Source organism: Miscanthus floridulus, chromosome 18 (assembly GCF_019320115.1).
Source record: "Miscanthus floridulus cultivar M001 chromosome 18, ASM1932011v1, whole genome shotgun sequence".
Classification (NCBI taxonomy): Eukaryota; Viridiplantae; Streptophyta; class Magnoliopsida; order Poales; family Poaceae; genus Miscanthus; species Miscanthus floridulus.
Window position 1 is genome coordinate 97417574 of NC_089597.1, and position 19895 is coordinate 97437468.

General features: G+C 46.9%; 2 pseudogenes; one reads left to right on the forward strand and one right to left on the reverse strand.

The window, feature by feature from the left end:
• Nucleotides 1-6104: 6104 nt before the first annotated feature.
• On the forward strand, nt 6105-14178 carry LOC136521124 (uncharacterized; annotated as a pseudogene).
• Nucleotides 14179-14830: 652 nt separating this feature from the next.
• On the reverse strand, nt 14831-17709 carry LOC136521123 (putative receptor protein kinase ZmPK1; annotated as a pseudogene).
• Nucleotides 17710-19895: the final 2186 nt, after the last annotated feature.

Genomic DNA, 19895 nt, shown 5'->3' on the forward strand with positions numbered 1-19895 from the left:
TGTGACATATGTATGGAGTACTAAATGTAGATGAAAAAAAACTAATTACACAGTTGAGCGAGAAATCGCGAGACGAAACTTTCAAACCTAATTAGTCCATAATTAGACACTAATTACCAAATACAAACGAAAGTAGCCAAAACCCAAAAATTTTTGCATCTAAACGCGCCTTCAGTAGCATTCAGTGGTGGGCATCAATCCAAAATGACTACGCATCCTTAACTTGCACTGCTTTTGATGGTGCACTCAGGCGTACTAGTACTCACCGTAATGCGTCAGGCTGTGTTTAGATCATGAATTTTGAAAATTTGGTTACGATAGTGTTTAATCATAGACTAATTAAGCTCAAAATGTTCGTTTCGTAATTTCCAACCAAATTGTGCAATTAGTTTTTTTTCGTCTATATTTAATGCTCCATGCACGTATCGTAAGATTCGATGTGATGACTACTGTAGTACTTTTTAGAAAAATTTTTGGGAACTAAACCATCACTCAACTGACTTCTCCAAACCAATCTCTTTTTTTTACGCGGAACAGATTTCTTGTCAGTATTACGCAAAAACTTTATCTCTTTCTCTGATCGATTGGATCGCAATCATGGCCGATGGTGTTCTGGCCGATCATGGCTAGCGGCCGGCTTCGCAGAAAGGGGTCCCAGCGTACAGGCACGTCGGCTGGGGCGAGGTGCTACTTGCTAGGACAGCGGCGCTTGCGCGTGCTGGACCTGCAGGGTGTTGCCGCCGCCTGACATGCAATTGACTTCACCCGATCCACTCACGGAGGTCTCACGCCATGGAAGAAGCTGCGGCGTTGATCGCGTCTGGTCAGGCGAGGTGTCGACGGAATCGGGCGCGCGCCGCCGGTTTGCCGCGGGTCGGAGAAGGAGGGGCGCGCGCCGCCGTTGTGCCGCGGGACGGGGACTGCGGCTCGCGAAATAATGGGGGCGATGGATTCCCGTCGGGTCGGGGCGGGATTGCACTGGTGGGTGCGGTTGGATCGGTGGGCTTTTTTTTTTTTCTGTCTTAGTGTAGAATAGTTATTCTACCGATAGGGTTTAGAATAGCGCTGCCGTATATATAAATATAATTTTTTGATATATATATATAATGTTATATTACCTTCTTTACAAAAAAATTAAAATTATATTATAAAATTTAAAAAATAATTTTTAAAACAACTAATCGAATTTTAGGATAATAAATTATCTAAAATAAAAATATTGTAAATATGTAGCTTGTTACTTGGTCATATTTAGTTTATAAGCTATAGCTTATCAGTCAACGAATAAAATTTTTCTCTCACACCAAATCAGCCAACAGTACTTTTAGTCATGGTTTATAAGCCAAATAAGCCCAAACGAACAGGACGATAAAAGTTGTTGAACTCATCAAGCTCTACAATCTTTATTTTGATCATCTTTTCATATGACTAAATTTGGACAATTTAAATTTTAAATTTCAAAAAATGACAACTTCAAACAAAATTTTGAGACACCAAATGATTTGAATTGAAAAGGTCATGAAAATAAAAATTGCAGTACTCATCAAGATCTACAACTTTTATTTTGGTCATTTCTTCATCCGACAAAATATTAGTACACATTGTCGGATAAACAAATGACTAAAATAAAAGTTTTAGATCTTGACGAGTTATACAACTTTTATATTCATGACTTTTTCAGCTGAAATTATTTACTCATTGAAAATATTGTTTGAAGTTGCCATTTTATGAAATTCAAAATTTAAACTTTTCAAACTAAGTCACATGAAAAGATGATCAAAATGAAAGTTGTAAATCTTGATGAGTTTTACAACTTTAATGTTTACAATATTTTTATTTTAAGTCATTTTCTATCTTAAAATTCGATTCAAAGTTCACAAATTCAAATTTTCAATTTTTAAATATAACTTTTTATTTTTTTAAGAAAATATATCATTATATATATATATATATATATATATATATATATATATATATATCAACAAGTTTTTTTATGTGTACGGGCAAATATAGCAAATTTTTTTAATACATTTATATATACATTTATTAAAAATATGCAGAACTAATATTTAAAAAATGTGAAAATGTTTGTAGGGGCAGCTGGTGTGAACCGCCCCCTATAAATCGAATAGAAGGAGCGGCTGGTGAGTGATCCGCCCCTACAAATCGACCTATTTGTAGGAACGGCTCGTATCACTAGCCACCCTTACTATGCTAGTAGGTGGTCTCATGTGTCTTGAGCACGCTCACTATAGGGCGGCTCCATCAACAGTCGCGCCTAAAAAAAATTATCCGTTGCTACAAACATTTTCTGTACTAGCGTAGCTAAAGAATCACAGCCTCGTTATTAATTGTTCGTGCTAACACTACCGGTAACATTAAGTCCAAAGTTAATTATACTTTTTGCTAAAACCACCCGAAAGTGTTCGCCTCCGTTGCTCCTATCCTAAGATGGCGGAGCCTTCGTTCAATTCCCTTCCCTATTCTGCGGTGTAGTACCGTGGTCCTTAAAGTAGAGTAATACCTACTACTCCCTCGGTAAGAAAGAGTACGATTCTCGTTTTCTTAGAGTTAAATAATTTAAAGGTTGACCGAATCCATATAAAAGTATTAATATTGATGATACAAAATAAATATCATTATTAGCTGAATGATGAAATACATTTTTATAGTAAATTTATTTGTTGACATTTTTTATAAATTTATAGTCAAACAAAAAATGACCTAGTTCAAACTAGAATTGTACTCTTTTTATGAAAGAGGGAGTACCTCCACCCAAAGTATTGTCATTCTTGAAAATTTCATACAGATTAGCACGTAATTCAAATGACCATGGTACCATAGAAAAAAATGTTGTGGTATAGGTACTAGCTTAGTTTTTTTTAGAACATGGTATTAGCTTAGTTGATTGTGTATATAACCAACAGAGCAAAGATGCGTGGTTGAGTTTATATATGTGGACCGCATTAGCTATCCAAAAGTTACAATTGCAAGTTTTATAAGGCACATTTTGAATCCTAGAATGGTAAGTTTTTTATGAACAGTAGAGTATTAAAAATTATGTCACATAGTGGTTTACTCTACTAGTTTATCAACCCTTGCTCTTGCATGTACTAAAAAGCATAGGACACATAAGAATTTGAAGCTCATGAACAAATTTATTAGTACTTATAACTATTCAAAATTACTTACTTTGTCTTTTTTGCTCGTGTCCTAATACAATACTCGTATATGCACACTGTAATTTCTATCGTATGTTTTGTGATAAATATATTACGAGTTACTCCTTCCATCCCAAAATAAATACCTCTCTGAGGTTTATTTAAAATGTGTCTTCTAATGCGGAAACTAATCACGGGTCCATGCAAACAATAACTGTCAAACTAAAATTTAGGAAATATCCTTCGAGAAAGAAAAGGAGATTGAGGGTACATGTTTAAAAATTTATAAAAAGTTATTTATTTAGGGATAAAGGGAGTACTCTATATGTTATTTTTTATCAATATCCGTACTTTGTTCCTCTGCATTGCGCCTTTGTTTGCCCTCAATATCCATAGTTTTTCATCAAAACCCATAGTTTTCATTAATATCCTTAATATGTGTTTTTATTCCCCTAACAGCACTACAATATTTTTAAGTTAATATGTAGTTTAGTAGTCCATATTTATATAAAAAGATGTTGCACCCACAATTTTTTTAATGCCTCTCATCTAGGTACAGCTGTAGCATCTGTTCGTACACACGCACACTACTCACATCACCTATGTACAAACAAACCTATAGCTATACTCAAATCCGAAGACCACGTCTTTCTTGAGATCACCAAAATCCTCTGACTTCGTAGGTGATGGACAAACCACGATCCTATTGTGGCATCACACGTGAGAGACAGACGATGCCAGAGCACAGCCTGAGCAGCGCTGGGGAAAAACCCCGGTGAGACACCAGCGTCGAACCCTGGTTCGAACATTGGCCGCCAGCAAGCCAACTACCGGCTTATGCCATCTGCGCTACGTGCAGTTCTCGATTGCACCCACAATTACTTCTAAACAAACAAACAAACAATTGTACAAAGCCAGGCCAAACAGATACAAAGTCCGCCGAACAAGAGAAGTGGCACCAATCTGATCTGCCTAGAAATGCCCTGGCTCTAGTACGTCATCCGCATGAGCAGTGTACAGGCAAACAAACATACCCTATAAGAGCAACTCCAGCAGTAGCCCCCAAATTAGAGCCCCCATTTTATATTTAGGTGCCTATCTCTATTTTTATTGGTCCAAATTTATGCTTCCACTCCAGCAGTAGCCCCAAAACGAAGGCCCCCAAATCCATATTAGTAGACAATGATATAAGGGGCCCACTTGTCATTGGGTCAAATCTATCTTCTTCCCCTGAAATCCACCCCACATACCATGACGCGTGCAGAACGAGCGCTCACCTGTGCCGGCAGGGCTGCGAGGGCCGAGCTCGCGCGGCCAAGCAGAGGGTACCGAGCCCGCACGGCGGAGTAGAGGGAGGCCCGCACGGCGGAGCAGAGGAGAGCAGCGGGCCCGCGCGCACACAGCGGCGGCGGAGGAGAAGGGGCCGACGCCGGGGAGGAAAGGTCACGGACGCCATGGCAGGGGGCGCGCGCTCGAGCTTGTGCATGCCCGGGTGGAGGAGAAGGGGCGCGGCGCGAAGGGGAGGAGCCGAGCCCTCTGTCCCTGCCTTCCGTGGATCTGGTCGCGCGGAGCTTGTCGGAGGAAACCACCGGAGGGAGAGGAGCCGCGCCGCCGGTGCTCGATCTCGCTTCCACGCGAGGGAGGAGAGGGAGCCGCGCCGCCGGTGCTCGCTACCGCACTGGGACACCGCGACGCTCGTTGGAGGAAGCCACCGGAGGGAGAGTTGCAGCGCCCGCACGGATGGGGGCCGGGTTGTTGGCCCAACCAAAATGGGGTCTGGTGAGAGGATTTGGGTGCCCACACAAATTTGGTGTCTGTAGTAGGGGCCCTGCTGAAGTTGGATTTTTGACCTGAGCCCCCATATTTAGCTATGGAGGCTCAAGTAGGGGCCCTGCTGGAGATGCTCTAAGACTGGCCACAATGTAGCTGATTCTGAAATCACCACGCTCATGCTACATCTTCTGATGCCCACTAATGCATTGCACATGGGCCTGTTTGGTTCGTCATCGGAATATGACATGCCTCAGGTCAGTCATGCCATAGTTTTTTTACAGCTGTTTTGTTCGTTGCCATAGTTATAGCTGCCACACTTTCTTAACACACTGTCCCACACGTATCGACTGTTTTGACCACGTTGAGTTCAGCGCCTAATGGTCTCTGTAATCTGTATTATCACCGGTTATAAAGGACGAAATCGCCTGATGATTCAGGCCCGTTCACGTGCCCTTAAATCTGGCTTGGTCTGCTTCTTTTTTCATTCGAAATAGTATTTTTCTCTCATAAATTCCTTCAAAATTCCTTCAAACCATCTAAATTCCTCCGAAACCAGGGCAGCCGAACACCCACTCATACGTGTTGGCTTCAACAACATTTCCTCCAAGGCATCCACTTTCTCCGTTTGGTTCTCTCCAATACATCTAACAAAACTGTTATGTTTTTTCAAATTACGTTGCCTCTTGTTAACCTGTAAAACATTGTAATAACACTAATCGGTTTCCTCAAAAGAAAAACACTAATCGGATTCTATTAATATTTTCCATCGCTACTGCAAAAACACTAGTAATTCAATTCGTAGCGAAGCCCAGCATGGTCACATGGATGCCAAGGCCTTGTTTAGTTGGCGAAATTTTTGGCGAAATAGTATTATAGCATTTTCGTTGTTATTTGACAATTAGTGTCCTATCATAGTCTAATTATGCTTAAAAGATTCGTCTCGTGAATTTCGTCTAAACTGTGTAATTAGTTTTATTTTTTATTTATATTTAATATTTCATGCATGCGTCCAAAGATTCGATGTGACGGGAAATCTTGAAAAATTTTGCAAAATGTAGTTCTTAAAAAAAAACTATCGGCTATCAGTTCTTAAAAAAAACTATCGGCTATCAGCACTTAATTCGAGCCGACACCGTCACAAAGAGAGGTTGTGCTGCCTACCCGCACGGCCGCACCGCAGTTCGTCACCGTGGTGGAGCAGTCGCCCCAGCCCACCGGCCCACAAGCCGTCACCTCGCCCCTCGCCCCCGGCCGCGGCCACATTGTCGCCGGCTTGTCAACACGCTCGTCTAGATCGGCCGCGGCATCGCGCCACGCCGCCGTTTCCGCGCCCCTCGCTGCGCAGGTCACGCTGCCGATCCCCCGCCAGGGCAGCAGGCAAGCAGGTGCCCTCTTCTTCCGTCGCCCAGGCAGAGTCACTTGCATTTTTATCTTCACTTTTTCTCATTCAAGTTCTGATCTTGCGATCTTCGTTGCCTCAGTGACTTTACTATGTACTGTAGCTGCCTAGTCTGACACCTGTTGACGGCATCAAGCGTAGTGTTGGTTAACCACTGAATGTTTCTGTTTCCGAAATGCGATTTACAGAAATCCCTGGCCTAGAAATTCATTTCGTACAAACAAAATAACCAAAACGGCAAAAAAAGTGGTTAACTTAGGTTCCGTTTTTTTTATATTTCTGTGCTTAACAAATCGGCTCCAATTTACCTCCCCCAGCTCAGGGTGGCAAGTTTCAGGTATGATACATTGAGGTTTACGTTCCTTTTCATCACATTATTTAGCGACATTAGATCGTTTGTTAGATTGCATGATGCTGATGGCTACCAATATGATGTTCCCATAGTATGCAATTTTGCATGCAAGAATTGCCTGGCTGGTGCCCTCTGATTTTGTGTTTTTTTTTCTTCAGTGACTGATGAATCATTGGTGGCACTTATAAGAAACTCATCTTGAATCTAGGAATCTGGCGATGAAGAGCAAGAAAACTGTGCACAGATCATCATGCAAGAAGGGCAAGTTGTTTGGCGGCCTAATTGGTAGACATGGTTCTGAAATAGATCCATGTTATAGACTTTTCCTTGAACATTTAAGCAAAGATGGGAATGCCTATGTCCTTGATGTGCCAAAGGGCGACCACGGCTTGCCCTTTTCTGTACGGTATGAGGAGGATCATAGGTCCTATGGAAATACTAAGGGCAAAAGTAGCCCAAATTTTCCCAACCATTCACGGCGCACAAGTTCGGGCATTCCAGATGGCAAACGGCCTGATGTGAAAGCGGTCAAGGCTGCCAGCAGAAATGTGAGTTGCTCCTTTTCACCAAAGAGATCATATGTGAAGAAGAAGACCACGGCCTCATCGGTAGATGAATCTTATGAGTTATTTCTGAGCCTTGTGAAGTTCAAGGATGGTTTCATGGTTATTGAGCCAGAACCGGTGTCACCATTGTATATGAGCGAGAAGAAGATATGCCAGCTGGATATGATGAATGGAGAACTGGCAGTTCCACAAATGAACTGCCTTTGGTGTCTCCACTTGAAAACATGGAGGAAGACTACACCATGCAAAGATATGATTATGGGCTTGCACCCGCTAACGAAATTGCTTCTGAACATGAAATGGCTGCACCTTCTTCAGAGAACATTGATGGTCAGGATATTATTTGCACAGATGAGCGTGGCCTCGTACTTTATGCTGAACCATCTGATTTAAATGTAAGATTCTTTTGCATAATTTCTGGTTCTCTTCAAATGATGCTGCCTGTTCTATAGCTGCCTTTTGGCCCAGGCATGTGAAGATGAACAAGCAACACCTCTTGCTATCAGTTACGGTGGTTCATCTACATTTGATGAAAAACTCAATGCTGTTTTAAGTCAACCATATGATCAAAACGAATACGAAGAGCTTTGGAGAAAAGCCACTGACCGGAAGCCTGTGAGCAGACTAAGACACTTGCGAAGTGCATCAAAGCGCTATGTTACAGAGGCAATCGGGATGTCATATCTCGATTATTACCCAGGTATAATTACAAAGCTTGGTAGGGGAACTTGTTTGTCCTGACGTGTTAATTGAGCACCTTTCTATCCATCTCCAGCCACTATATCCTGCTATCCGTATGGGTTGTAATAAGTACTCTTGGTTTACAAAAGGAAAAGGCAGATTCCTGTGATTTGATCAGGTGGTTGACAAGCATTTAGTAGCCAATTGTTCATTTTCCAATTGAGCTGCATTAGCCAAGTAACATATGCTTTCATCATATAACTCTTACCACATAAGGAAACTCTGGAGGCCTCAGTCTTTCCTCCATCATATGAATCATTTGCGTCCATTTGGAAATGAACTAAGTTTTTTTTGTTGTATAGTTTCATGACCACAATAACATGATATATAGCAACCACAGAGAATAAGACCTTGAACTTTTAGGTAGCTTTAGCTTCGTCCTGGTTTTATTTACCACAGTTTTTTTTATGTTATATACATGTAATGGAGATACCAGTGGGCTTTTTCTCGAAACTGAGATCTAGATTTTTATATATGTGATGCCTATATGACTCATGCATTTTGTAATGCATCATCTCATGATTCTATAGCAGTATTGAAGGCCATGCTTTCAATGTTGTGATGCAGAACTTGTATTTTATGAATTGATATCTGGCATGATATCAATTGAAGATTGCATTTTAGTAGTTCTCGAGTAAGGTGCAATCTGTTATTTCAATGTTGTGATGCTAAATTATATATATATATGCAAGTTTCTATTTACCAATGAAATCGATTGGTAGATTTCATTTTAGTACTTCTCGAGCATGACTCATCTTTAGTTTATCATGCAGATCTAGCCGTACAAATAAACTCAGCTGACTGTGATAAGAGACTGAGCCTACTACGAAAGTTCTTCTTTTGGTTGGAGGTGATCTAAGTTTACCACCCTTTTTTTAAACTTCCCAGTGCTTAAGGTCTCTGCTGGTGGAGTTGAAAATTAGTGAATCTGAAATTATTCACATGTGCCTTTCTTTTCGAGATAGCAAAATGTTGTGAAGAGATTTCACCCAATTAGTGAAAAAACCCTGTTTCTTGCTGACAGCTACAGTGGTTTGAAAACAAAACATCCATAGTATGTTCGTTTAGTGGTTTGCCTGCTTCATGGTGCTTTGTAAGGGAGGGCCGGAGGGGTGACTTCAGTTGTTATGACGGGCATCTCCTACAGCAGGCAAAGGCCCTCTAGTGGCTAAATTACCGCACACAGTGGAGGGCTCATGGCCAGGCGCATCCAGGAGTCTATCTATTATTAGTAAAATTATTATTATTATTAGGGAGTTATTTCTATTTTTAGATAAAGGGATATAAATAGTTTTTAAGACTTTCACGGGAGATCAAGCAGAAACAATACAATTGTTTCCGGCTTCCCCCAGGGAGCCGGGAGTTTTGCCCTAGCCGTCTCTGTTCCTCGCCTCAGATCGCACGTGGCTGGCTTCCTACCACCTCCGTGGCGTGGCTCAGACATGGTACTACGCGCTCGAACAAGATGAGGGCATGCCTGCGTGGGAGCGGTTCCGCGAGCTGTGCCAGCTCCGCTTCGGGCCTCCAACGCAGGGCACACGTTTGGCGGAGCTTGCTCGGCTGCCCTTCTCCTCTTCTGTCCAGGACTACTCGGAGCGCTACAACGCCGTCCTCTGCCACGAGCGCGACCTCAACGCCCGCCAGAAGGCTCAGCTGTACGTGGGCGGCCTTCCCGAGCACATCAGGGTCGACGTGGAGATGCACCACCCGCTGGACCTACAGACGGCGATGTACTACGCGCGTGCCTACGAGCGGCGCACGGCGGCCTTCCTCCCTGTTCTACAGCAGCTGCAGCAGCAGCAGCGGACTGGCCGTGGCCCTCGGCCCGCGGCGGCGGCGCCTTCGGCCTCTGCCCCGGTCCAGCCGGCTGCCACTGCCACCCCCGGGCAGCCACGTACTTTCCGACGCCTCACGCCGGCGGAGCAGGTGGAACGACGTCGACAAGGTCTCTGCTTCAACTATGACGAGCCGTATGTTCGTGGCCATATCTGCAAGCGCCTCTTCTACCTCGAGACCTCCGACTACATCGTCGACGAGCAGGGGGTCGCGGCTGGGGAGGATGGTCACCCAGCCGACCGTCCGGCGGAGCAGGCCGACCCAGAGGCCCCCGCAGCCACCTCCCTGGTGGTTTCTCTCCACGCGGTGGCCGGCATTCGTCCACCGAACGCCATGCTGTTGCCGATCACCTGCAAGAACGAGCGCTTCCTGGCCCTCCTCGACACCGGCTCCACGCACAACTTCGTCCAGGGAGCTGCCATGCGCCGCCTCGGTCTCTCTCCCTCTGGGGGCGAGCATCTTCAGGTCACCGTCGCCAACGGTGATCGCTTGGCTTGCGAGGGGATCGCACACGACGTGCCCATCCGCATTGCGGACGAGGACTTCGCCATCACATGCGTCGGCCTCAACTTGGGCGCCTTCGACTTCATCATCGGCTTCGACTTCCTCCGGGCGCTGGGGCCGATCCTTTGGGACTGCACGGCGCTCACCTTGGCGTTCTGGCGCGACGGCCGCCGAATCACGTGGCAAGGCGTGGGGGGCCGACGGCGCCAGCCCAACAGCAGCTAGCCGCGGTTGCCACCGCCCCCGGGATGCCCTTGCTGGACAGCCTTCTTCAGCAGCACCACGCCATCTTCGACGAGCCGACGGGGCTCCCACCAGCGCGGCCGTACGACCACCGCATTTACCTGTAGCCTGGCACGGCCCCGGTGGCGGTGCGGCCATACCGTTATCCTCAGCTTCAGAAAGACGAGCTGGAGCGGCAGTGTGCTGAGATGCTCGCCCAAGGCATCATCCGCCCCAGCACGTCACCGTTCTCCGCTCCGGTCCTCCTTGTTCGCAAGGCGGACAAGTCCTGGAGGTTCTGCATCGACTACCGCGCCCTCAACGCGAAGACCTCCAAGGACAAGTTCCCCATCCTAGTGGTGGATGAGCTTCTGGACGAGCTTCACGGCGCCCGCTTCTTCACGAAGTTGGACTTGCGCTCTGGCTACCATCAGGTGCGGATGCACCCAGACGACATCAGCAAGACGGCCTTCCGCACACACCAGGGGCATTATGAGTTCTTGGTGATGCCCTTCGGACTCTCCAACGCCCCGGCTACCTTCCAAGCGCTGATGAACGACGTCCTCAGGCCGTTTCTTCGAAGGTTTGTGCTGGTGTTTTTTTGATGATATTCTGATCTACAGCTCCTCTTGGGCGGAGCACCTACAGCACATCGGCCTCGTCCTCACCGCCCTCTGCGCCCACCGCCTCCACCTCAAGCGTTCCAAGTGTTCGTTTGGGGCCTCTTCGGTGGCCTACCTCAGGCACGTCATCTCCGCGGCGGGCGTCGCCATGGACGCCGACAAGATCGCGGCGGTGGCTGCGTGGCCAGCTCCACATTCCGCTCGGGCCTTGCGAGGTTTCCTCGGGCTCGCCGGCTACTACCGGAAGTTCATCCAGGACTTCGGTGTCATCGCAGCCCCACTAACGCGTCTCTTGCGCCGAGACGCGTTCGAGTGGGACGACGACGCCGAGGCGGCCTTCCAGGCGCTCAAGGGCGCGCTCACCACGGGCCCCATGCTCCAGATGCCCGACTTTGACAAGATCTTCATCGTCGACTGCGACGCATCCGGCGCGGGGTTCGGCGCCATCCTGCTTCAGGGCGCGGGACCCCTCGCTTTCTTCAGCAGGCCGTTCGCCACTCGCCATCTCAAGCTTGCCGCCTACAAGCGTGAGCTCATCGGGTTGGTGCAGGCTGTGCGGCATTGGAGGCCCTACCTTTGGGGCCGCCACTTCGTGGTGCGCACGGACCACTACAGCCTCAAGTACTTATTGGACCAGCGACTTTCTACGGTACCTCAGCACCAGTGGGTCAGCAAGCTCTTCGGTTTCGACTTCGCTGTCGAGTTCCGCCCGGGTCGCTTCAACACCGTGGCGGACGCCTTGTCTCGCCGCGACGCCGACATGGCCCCAGATGCCTCCTGCACGGCTGCAGCAGTGGCTGCGCTCTCCGGGCCGACCTTCGTCTACTTCGACCATGTCCGCCGCGCCTCGGCTACAGCTCCGGATGCCGTCCAGCTGCGTGCCCGCTTGCGCGCGGGCGACCTGGCCGCCCCATGGCGCGAGGACGGTGACCTCCTGCTGCACAGCTCCCGCGTGTTCATCCCCGACATCGCTGACCTCCGGCACCAGGCTATTCAGCTCGCGCATGGTGCTGGCCACGAGGGGATCCAGAAGACTCTTCACCATCTCCGCGCTGATTTTTTTATCCCCGGTGATCGTTCCTTGGTGCAGGACTGGGTGCGCACATATGTGACGTGCCAGCGCAACAAGACGAAGACCCTTCAGCCGACCGGCCTCCTGCAGCCCCTTGAGGTGCCGTCTCAGGTGTGGGTAGACATTTCTATGGATTTCATCGAGGGGCTACCCAAGGTTGGCGGCAAGTCGGTCATCCTCACCGTCGTCGACCGCTTCTCCAAGTACGCGCCTTTTATTGCGCTCGGCCACCCCTACACTGCGGCGTCGGTCGCTCGCGCCTTCTTTGACGGCGTCGTCCGGTTGCATGGGTTCCCCCGGTCTATCGTTAGTGACAGGGACCCCGTGTTTACCGGCCACGTGTGGCGCGACCTCTTTCAGCGAGCGGGCGTGACTCTACGTATGAGCACAGCCTTCCATCCTCAGACGGACAGCCAGTCGGAGGTGGTTAACAAGGTGATTGCTATGTATCTGCGCTGTGTTACAGGTGACCGGCCTCGCGCTTGGGTGGACTGGCTCTCTTGGGCGGAGTATTGCTATAATACTTCCTTCCATACCGCCCTTCGCGCGACTCCCTTCGAGGTCGTGTACGGCCGTTCCCCGCCCCCGATCGTCCCCTACAAGCCCGGGACGGCCAATACCGAAACAACCGACACCCTTCTCCGCAGCCGCGACGAAATGCTCGCGGAGGTTCGTCAGCGGCTTGTCCAAGCACAGCAGCTGTCCAAGAAGTACTACGACGCCAACCACAGGGATGTTGAGTTCGAGGTGGGCGCGTGGGTCTGGCTGCGTCTTCTCCACCGCACCACGCAGTCCCTGGACCCGCGCGCCAAACGCAAGCTGGGGCCACGATGGGCCGGTCCGTTTCGCGTTCTCGAAAGCATCGGCCGCGTCGCCTATCGTCTACAGCTTCCAGAGGGCGCCCGCATCCACGACGTCTTCCATGTTGGTCTTCTGAAGCAGCACCGCGGCGACCCTCCAACTGCACTCGGCGATCTTCCACCGACGCTCGATGGCCGTGTGCTTCCTGCACCCGAGCGTGTGCTGCGGGTGCATCAACGTCGTGGCGCCTGGAAGCTCTTGGTCAAGTGGCATGGCCTCTCCGACGACGACGCCACCTGGGAGTCTCTTGACGCCTTCCGCGACGACTTCCCCGACTTCCAGCTCGAGGACGAGCTGTTTTCGCAGGCGGGGAGAGATGTTATGACGAGCATCTCCTACAGCAGGCAAAGGCCCTCTAGTGGCTAAATTACCGCACACAGTGGAGGGCTCATGGCCAGGCGCATCCAGGAGTCTATCTATTATTAGTAAAATTATTATTATTATTAGGGAGTTATTTCTATTTTTAGATAAAGGGGTATAAATAGCTTGGAAGACTTTCACGGGAGATCAAGCAGAAACAATACAATTGTTTCCGGCTTCCCCCAGGGAGCCGGGAGTTTTGCCCTAGCCGTCTCTGTCCCTCGTGCCTGCGCAGCCACGGCGCCCCCGCGCCGTCTTCCTCGCGTGCTCAAGCCTCGACCTCCTCCCTCCCACGTGTACAACCTGAGATCAATCTCCGGTAGGACTAGGGTTCCTATCATCAGTATTAGTAGTAATCCATTTCAAATTCACCTCAATTTTTCTGCAAACACAAGGAGGATATTTGGTTCTTCATTTGTTTCGTGCATCGCAATAGTGGCCAGTGCCACATTCTTTCAGATTTCTGGTGACTGACCCATGAATGCCTGGACAATAGCAGTACTATGTGAAAGAAAATGTGATGTTCTCCATGCCTTTGGACTAAAGTTAAATTTATTCTCATTCTTTTCTGCAGAACTTATGCCATGAGGGAGCCTATATGCCCTGGATCTCCAAACCTCTAGCTTGCAATCCCATTTCACCGGATGAGTATGAACCAATGCCCGCTCTCAAGACACACAAAGATGAGCCCTAGGGGTGAGCAGTTAGCTGAGATTTGCTTGCAGCCTCCCTGCATCTCTGGTACTACATGACTGCTCGTTGTTTCGATGCATCAAGGCTCCTCACCTGCCGTGTGCACATGTCATACTTGTTATGACACCATTATAAAACAGAACAAAGTTGTATTGGCCTATTGGGACTTGATATGCCTGCCGTAGGTTTAGCTCTCGTTGTGCAGCTCTTTAGTATCTTATCTGCGACTTCAGTGTCTATGCATTAGTGCTCCTCCGAGGTTTCATGCTCTGTGGTGAATGTTTTCAGAAGATTAATTCATTACCCTCTCAATCCTTCACACACACGCGCCCGCACACGCACACGCACACGCGAAAAAAAAAACAGAGATCGGGTATGTCCTCTCCCTGAAATAAGCATGGCACTACACTGACCTGATCTGCACACGATTACATCTGGGTAATAATAAAATGAGTTCATGATAATGCTGGAGAAGTTTTTTTTTTCGGCTATATTACACAACATGGCAACAAATACAGCATGGATACTGCAACAATTATACTGCTAGCATTTTATCGTTACAATAGTCGTATGGATGCAGGATTTTAAACAGCAGGATATCTGTATGACCCTTAGTAACTTCAACAGAAACAAGCATCTGCGCGACTAATCGAATGGATGCAGGCCTTTAAACAGCTCCTTCCGCTCTGGTTGCGTTAGTAACTTCATCAACAGAAACAAGCATCTGCGCTACATCTTCCATGGTAGGTCGTCTGCTTATATCTTCCTCCAGGCATGAAACAACCAGCATCATCATTATTCTTGCTTGCAGATAGTTGAAATCGCCATTCAGTCTAGCGTCAATGAAGTCAGGGAACCATAATTGTTCAGTGCCATCCAACTGCAGATTCTCATTAAGCATCCTGACTATCCTTCCAAGGACCATCTCCACTTCCTCATCCTCATTATTTTCCATGTCTGAGACACGGGCTCCCTTTAGTAGTTCCAGTAGCACCACTCCAAAGCTGTAGACATCAACCTTTGCCGTAATTGGGAGACTAGAAACCCATTCTGGTGCTAGATAACCTCTAGTCCCTTGGATCTTTGAAACATTTATGTTGGATCCACCTCTGTTCAGGAGCTTTGCAAGGCCAAAGTCGGTGATCTTTGGCATCAAGTTCTCATCCAGCAGTATATTTTCAGGTTTCACATCACAATGGATGACCCACTCTGAACACTCGTGGTGAAGATACGCCAATCCTCTAGCCACCCCTAGCGCAATATCAAATCTTTGCTACCATCCAAGTAAGATTTCCGAACTCTTTCTGTCAGATAAGAATTTATCCAATGAACCATTCTCAAAGTATTCAGAAACCAATATCCTGTGTGGACCATCGGAACAAAATCCCCAAATTCTCACTAGGTTCATATGATAAATCCTGCTAATCACAGTCAGTTCATGCTGGAATTCTTCTTCACTTTGCTTTATTTCTGCCAATTTTTTCACAGCTACTGCCCTGTTGTCTTGCAAGACCCCTTTGTATACAATGCCTGATGCTCCCCTCCCAAGTTCATCCTTGAACTTTCTGGTCGCCGACACCAACTCTCTGTAGGTGTACCTGCGAAAATGATTAGTTACCATTTCATATCCAGGCTCAGCTGGCCATACTCCTCCCAGTACCATGCGTTCCCTCCTCAAAATAAACCATCCTAATGCAACAAACATTATCTCTGCCAGAAATATTGCTGATAAGAATCCATAGAAGTACAGAAACTTTGATTCACTCTGCTGTCTCTTAAGCATATCCAGAAAATCTGCTATGAAGTACTTATCTGTTGTAGTACAGTCAGGACCATACTTGGGACCAAAGGGTTGTGATTGCGGAATTGAGGCCTCCAACACTTCTACTCCCTTGGGAAGCTTGATGTACATGGTGCCAGTAGTACCAATGTGATGCAGGGTTACACCACCAACAAGAGCAAGCTTTGGATAGCAGTCGCCGATTCCTTCCCAGTATGCAAAACCCTTACAATTGCAGTCATGCAAGCATTTGTTCATGCAAAAGTCAAGAGAAACAAAACGAAGGGCAGCCATATCATACCCATTGAATCCAGTGTGGGGTAGCTTAGCAAATTTCACCTTCTGCGCGTCACAACTAATGTTGGTCTTTGGTCTGCAGCCTTTGCTCCGCTCACTTGGGTCGATGACTTCAAAACCAGGGGCACACGCACAAGCAGGCACAGGCGTATACACACATATTCCGTTTTCGCCGCACAAACCGCGCACTGTGCAGAGCTGAGGAAACGCCATCCATGTTACAGACCATTTTCCGTCTGCCTTACTCAGACTGTATCTGAGGTTGCCATCATAATCCAGTGTTAGCCTTCTTATGGTGTGACTACCCCAGTCAGCAGCCATGAAAGATGTGTTATCACTTCCGCGGAACTGCCCCAAGCTGTCTAGAACACCGCTTGCGTTGATCATGAATGGTATCCTTAGCTTTTGCCAGATAGTCCAAGTGGGATCTGGCCAATAGATGAAAGAGAGATCCTTTTGATCATAGAACAGTGAAATCAGGACTTGCTCATCAAAATGTAAGCTGTAGCGGCCAGGAACAAGCAATCTATTAATGGACACGAGCTTGCTGGTAACATTAATGGTTTGAGTGGGTAACAAGGTATCAGTAGGAGAAGTAAAGCTTTGCCACAGAATGGTATCACCTCTGCCCTTCACGATGAGATTCCCAGTGTCCAAGAGCTGAGCTTGTTCAGCATTTGCGGAGCTCACGTTGTTGCTCCACACAATCTGGCCACCGTAGTCTCTCAGAACCATGCTCCCATCGAAGCTTAACTTCACCTTTGATCCCCAGGTGTACACAGGATGAAGAGGATTTGCGCTCCAGACGATGGTTCTTTCAGACGCATTGGCGAACCAGATGGAGAAGGTGGATGCGTTGGGGGAAACGTTGTAGAAGCCACAGATGAATGTGCCATCTGGCGAAAGGAGCACGTCTGAGCTGCGCTCTACGGAGAGAGAGGAGCCTGCCGAGAGGACATTTAGAGCGGTGATTTGCAAAATCAGATGAATCAGAGTGAGAAGAAACACAAGTGTGGAGACTGCACCCATGGCGATTGCAGCATTTGAGTTTTCTTCAAGTGACCTGGATGGAGGACGCTCTTATAGATAGGACCCAACTTGCAATGCAGTGTCAAGCCTCCAGAAGCAATTGTGAGAGGGAGACTGGTCAACAGCAATGAAGTTAGAGTGTGTTTGGTTGAGGAATGGGGTGGTCCCTCGTCTACTCATTTCTCTCTCTTTTTTGCAGAATAGAATAGCTCGGTGCATCACCACCTCATTCTTTACATGCTAATAATTAATTTTAGCATGTAAGCATGAGGTTCTATCAAATCTGAGAAATGAACTCAGGATGCACCGCTCATGGAGTGGCACATCAAACCAAACACACTGCTCACCGGTCGCTATGAGAATAATGAATGGAGCAGTGCAGTTTTTTCTTCATATAAAGAAAAAGAACAGTGCTGTCTATTGTAGATTTGTAGCACACCCTTTGGCGTTACAGAACAGAGTATCTTTTTGGACTGAGAGGGACTGCACTACTGTGAGTCTGTGACTGGGGGTCTTATCATATTCTGTAAACCTCCGAACAAAAATTGAAGGGAACCATATAATCTGTCTATTATTGATTTTTCTCAAATGACCTTGAGTTGTTTCTCTATGTCAATAAGATTTCAAGTTATCTGTTAAATATTTTTTGTATGTCGATTTCACGAGTATTCCCTCCTTTTCAAAGTGTTAAGCACGGTTTGACTATTACTAGTATCTCTTATACATTGCTGACGACCATATAAATGACATCATATAAAACTGCTTTAAATTTGAATCCAATGATTTCAATTATAGATGCTTAGACGTAGGTGAGCGTCTTGAAATGAGGAGTTGCCACTACTGAATACATTAAAATACTCCTATTCATATGAATCTAAGATACTAACTGGTGTGACAATATTGAGGCAGCTGAGATACTGCTCTTGTTTCTTTTTCTTACATGAGCACATTTGACGAGAAGCTCCAAATTATGAGCCTGTTTGTTATGGGAATTGATACGAGTAGGGCATCCAAACGGCATTAATTTTCCGGATATAATATGGCTAGGCTAGAACAACCCAATAGCCTCCTATGCCTCCATCCACGTTCGAGTTCTACAATAACACTTAACAAACCGGTTAGATAATTATGAATTGAAGCGAGTGTTGTGCTAGCCTACTAAAAATACAAGCCACCTACCACGATTCTAGTTTCTATAGTTTTAAACAACACAATGGCTAAGTCACTATACTAAGTTAGTGTGCTCTCAAAGGCTAACTAAAGAGCCACATTGACCAAACTAACAAGCTCTCACAACTAGCTACACTAAAGAGCTTGATAACTAGTTTGCGGTAATGTAAAGAGAGTAAGCAAGATGGTTATACCGTCGAGTCGAGGAGTGAACCAATCAATCACAAGAATAAATACCAATGAAGACCAATTACATCGGAATCAAATGATGACACGATGATTTTTTATCGAGGTTCACTTGCTTGCCGGCAAGCTAGTCCTCGTTGTGACGATTCACTCACTTGGAGGTTCACGCGCTAATAGGCATCACACGCCAAATCCTCAATAGGGTGCCGCACAACCAACACAAGATGAGGATCACACAAGCCACAAGCAATCCACTAGAGTACATTTTGGCTCTCCGTCGGGGAAAGGTCAAGAACCCCTCACAATCACCACGATCGGAGCCGGAGACAATCACCAACCTCCACTCGACGATCCTCGCTGCTCCAAACCGTCTAGGCGGCGGCAACCATCAAGAGTAACAAGCGAACCCCGCAACGAAACACGAATACCAAGTGCCTCTAGATGCAAACACTCAAGCAATACACTTGGATTCACTCCCAATCTCACAAAGATGTTGAATCTATGATGGAGATGAGTGAGAGGGCTTTGGCTAAGTGAAAGGTCCTAATATGGCTAGAGGGGGTGAATAACCTATTTAAAAATCTACAAATCAATAGAGCAATTTGATTAGTATGACAAATAGCGAAATGCAAACTTGCTCTAACTCTACAAAGGTTGCAAGCCACCTATCCAACAATTCTAGTTGCAATGATTACTAGGCACACAACTTGCAATGTTACTACTCACTAAGAGCTCTCAATCTTGCTACTCTAAAGAGCTCCATTAGATGAACTTAAAATAACAAAGCAAGCTCTCAATTCTAATTACACTAAAGAGCTTGCCACAACTAGTTTGCAAGAATATAAATGAGTGAGTAGGGTGATTATACCGCCATGTAGAGGAGTGAACCAATCACAAGATGAATACTAAATCAAACACTGAGAGAATATCAAAGGGCAAGAGACAACCAATTTTTCTCCCGAGGTTCACGTGCTTGCTGGCATGCTAGTCCCCGTTGTGTCGACCAACACTTGGTGGTTCGGCGGCTAAGCGGTGTTGCACGAACCTCGTCCACATAATTGGATACTGCAAGAACCTACTCACTAGTGAGGTAACTCAATGACACGAGCAATCCACTAGAGTTACCTTTTGGCTCTCCGCCGGGGAAGGCACAAGACCCCTCACAATCACCATGATCGGAGCCGGAGACAATCACCAACCTCCGCTCAACGATCCTCGCTACTTCAAGCCGTCTAGGTGGCGGCAACCACCAAGAGTAATAAGTAAATCC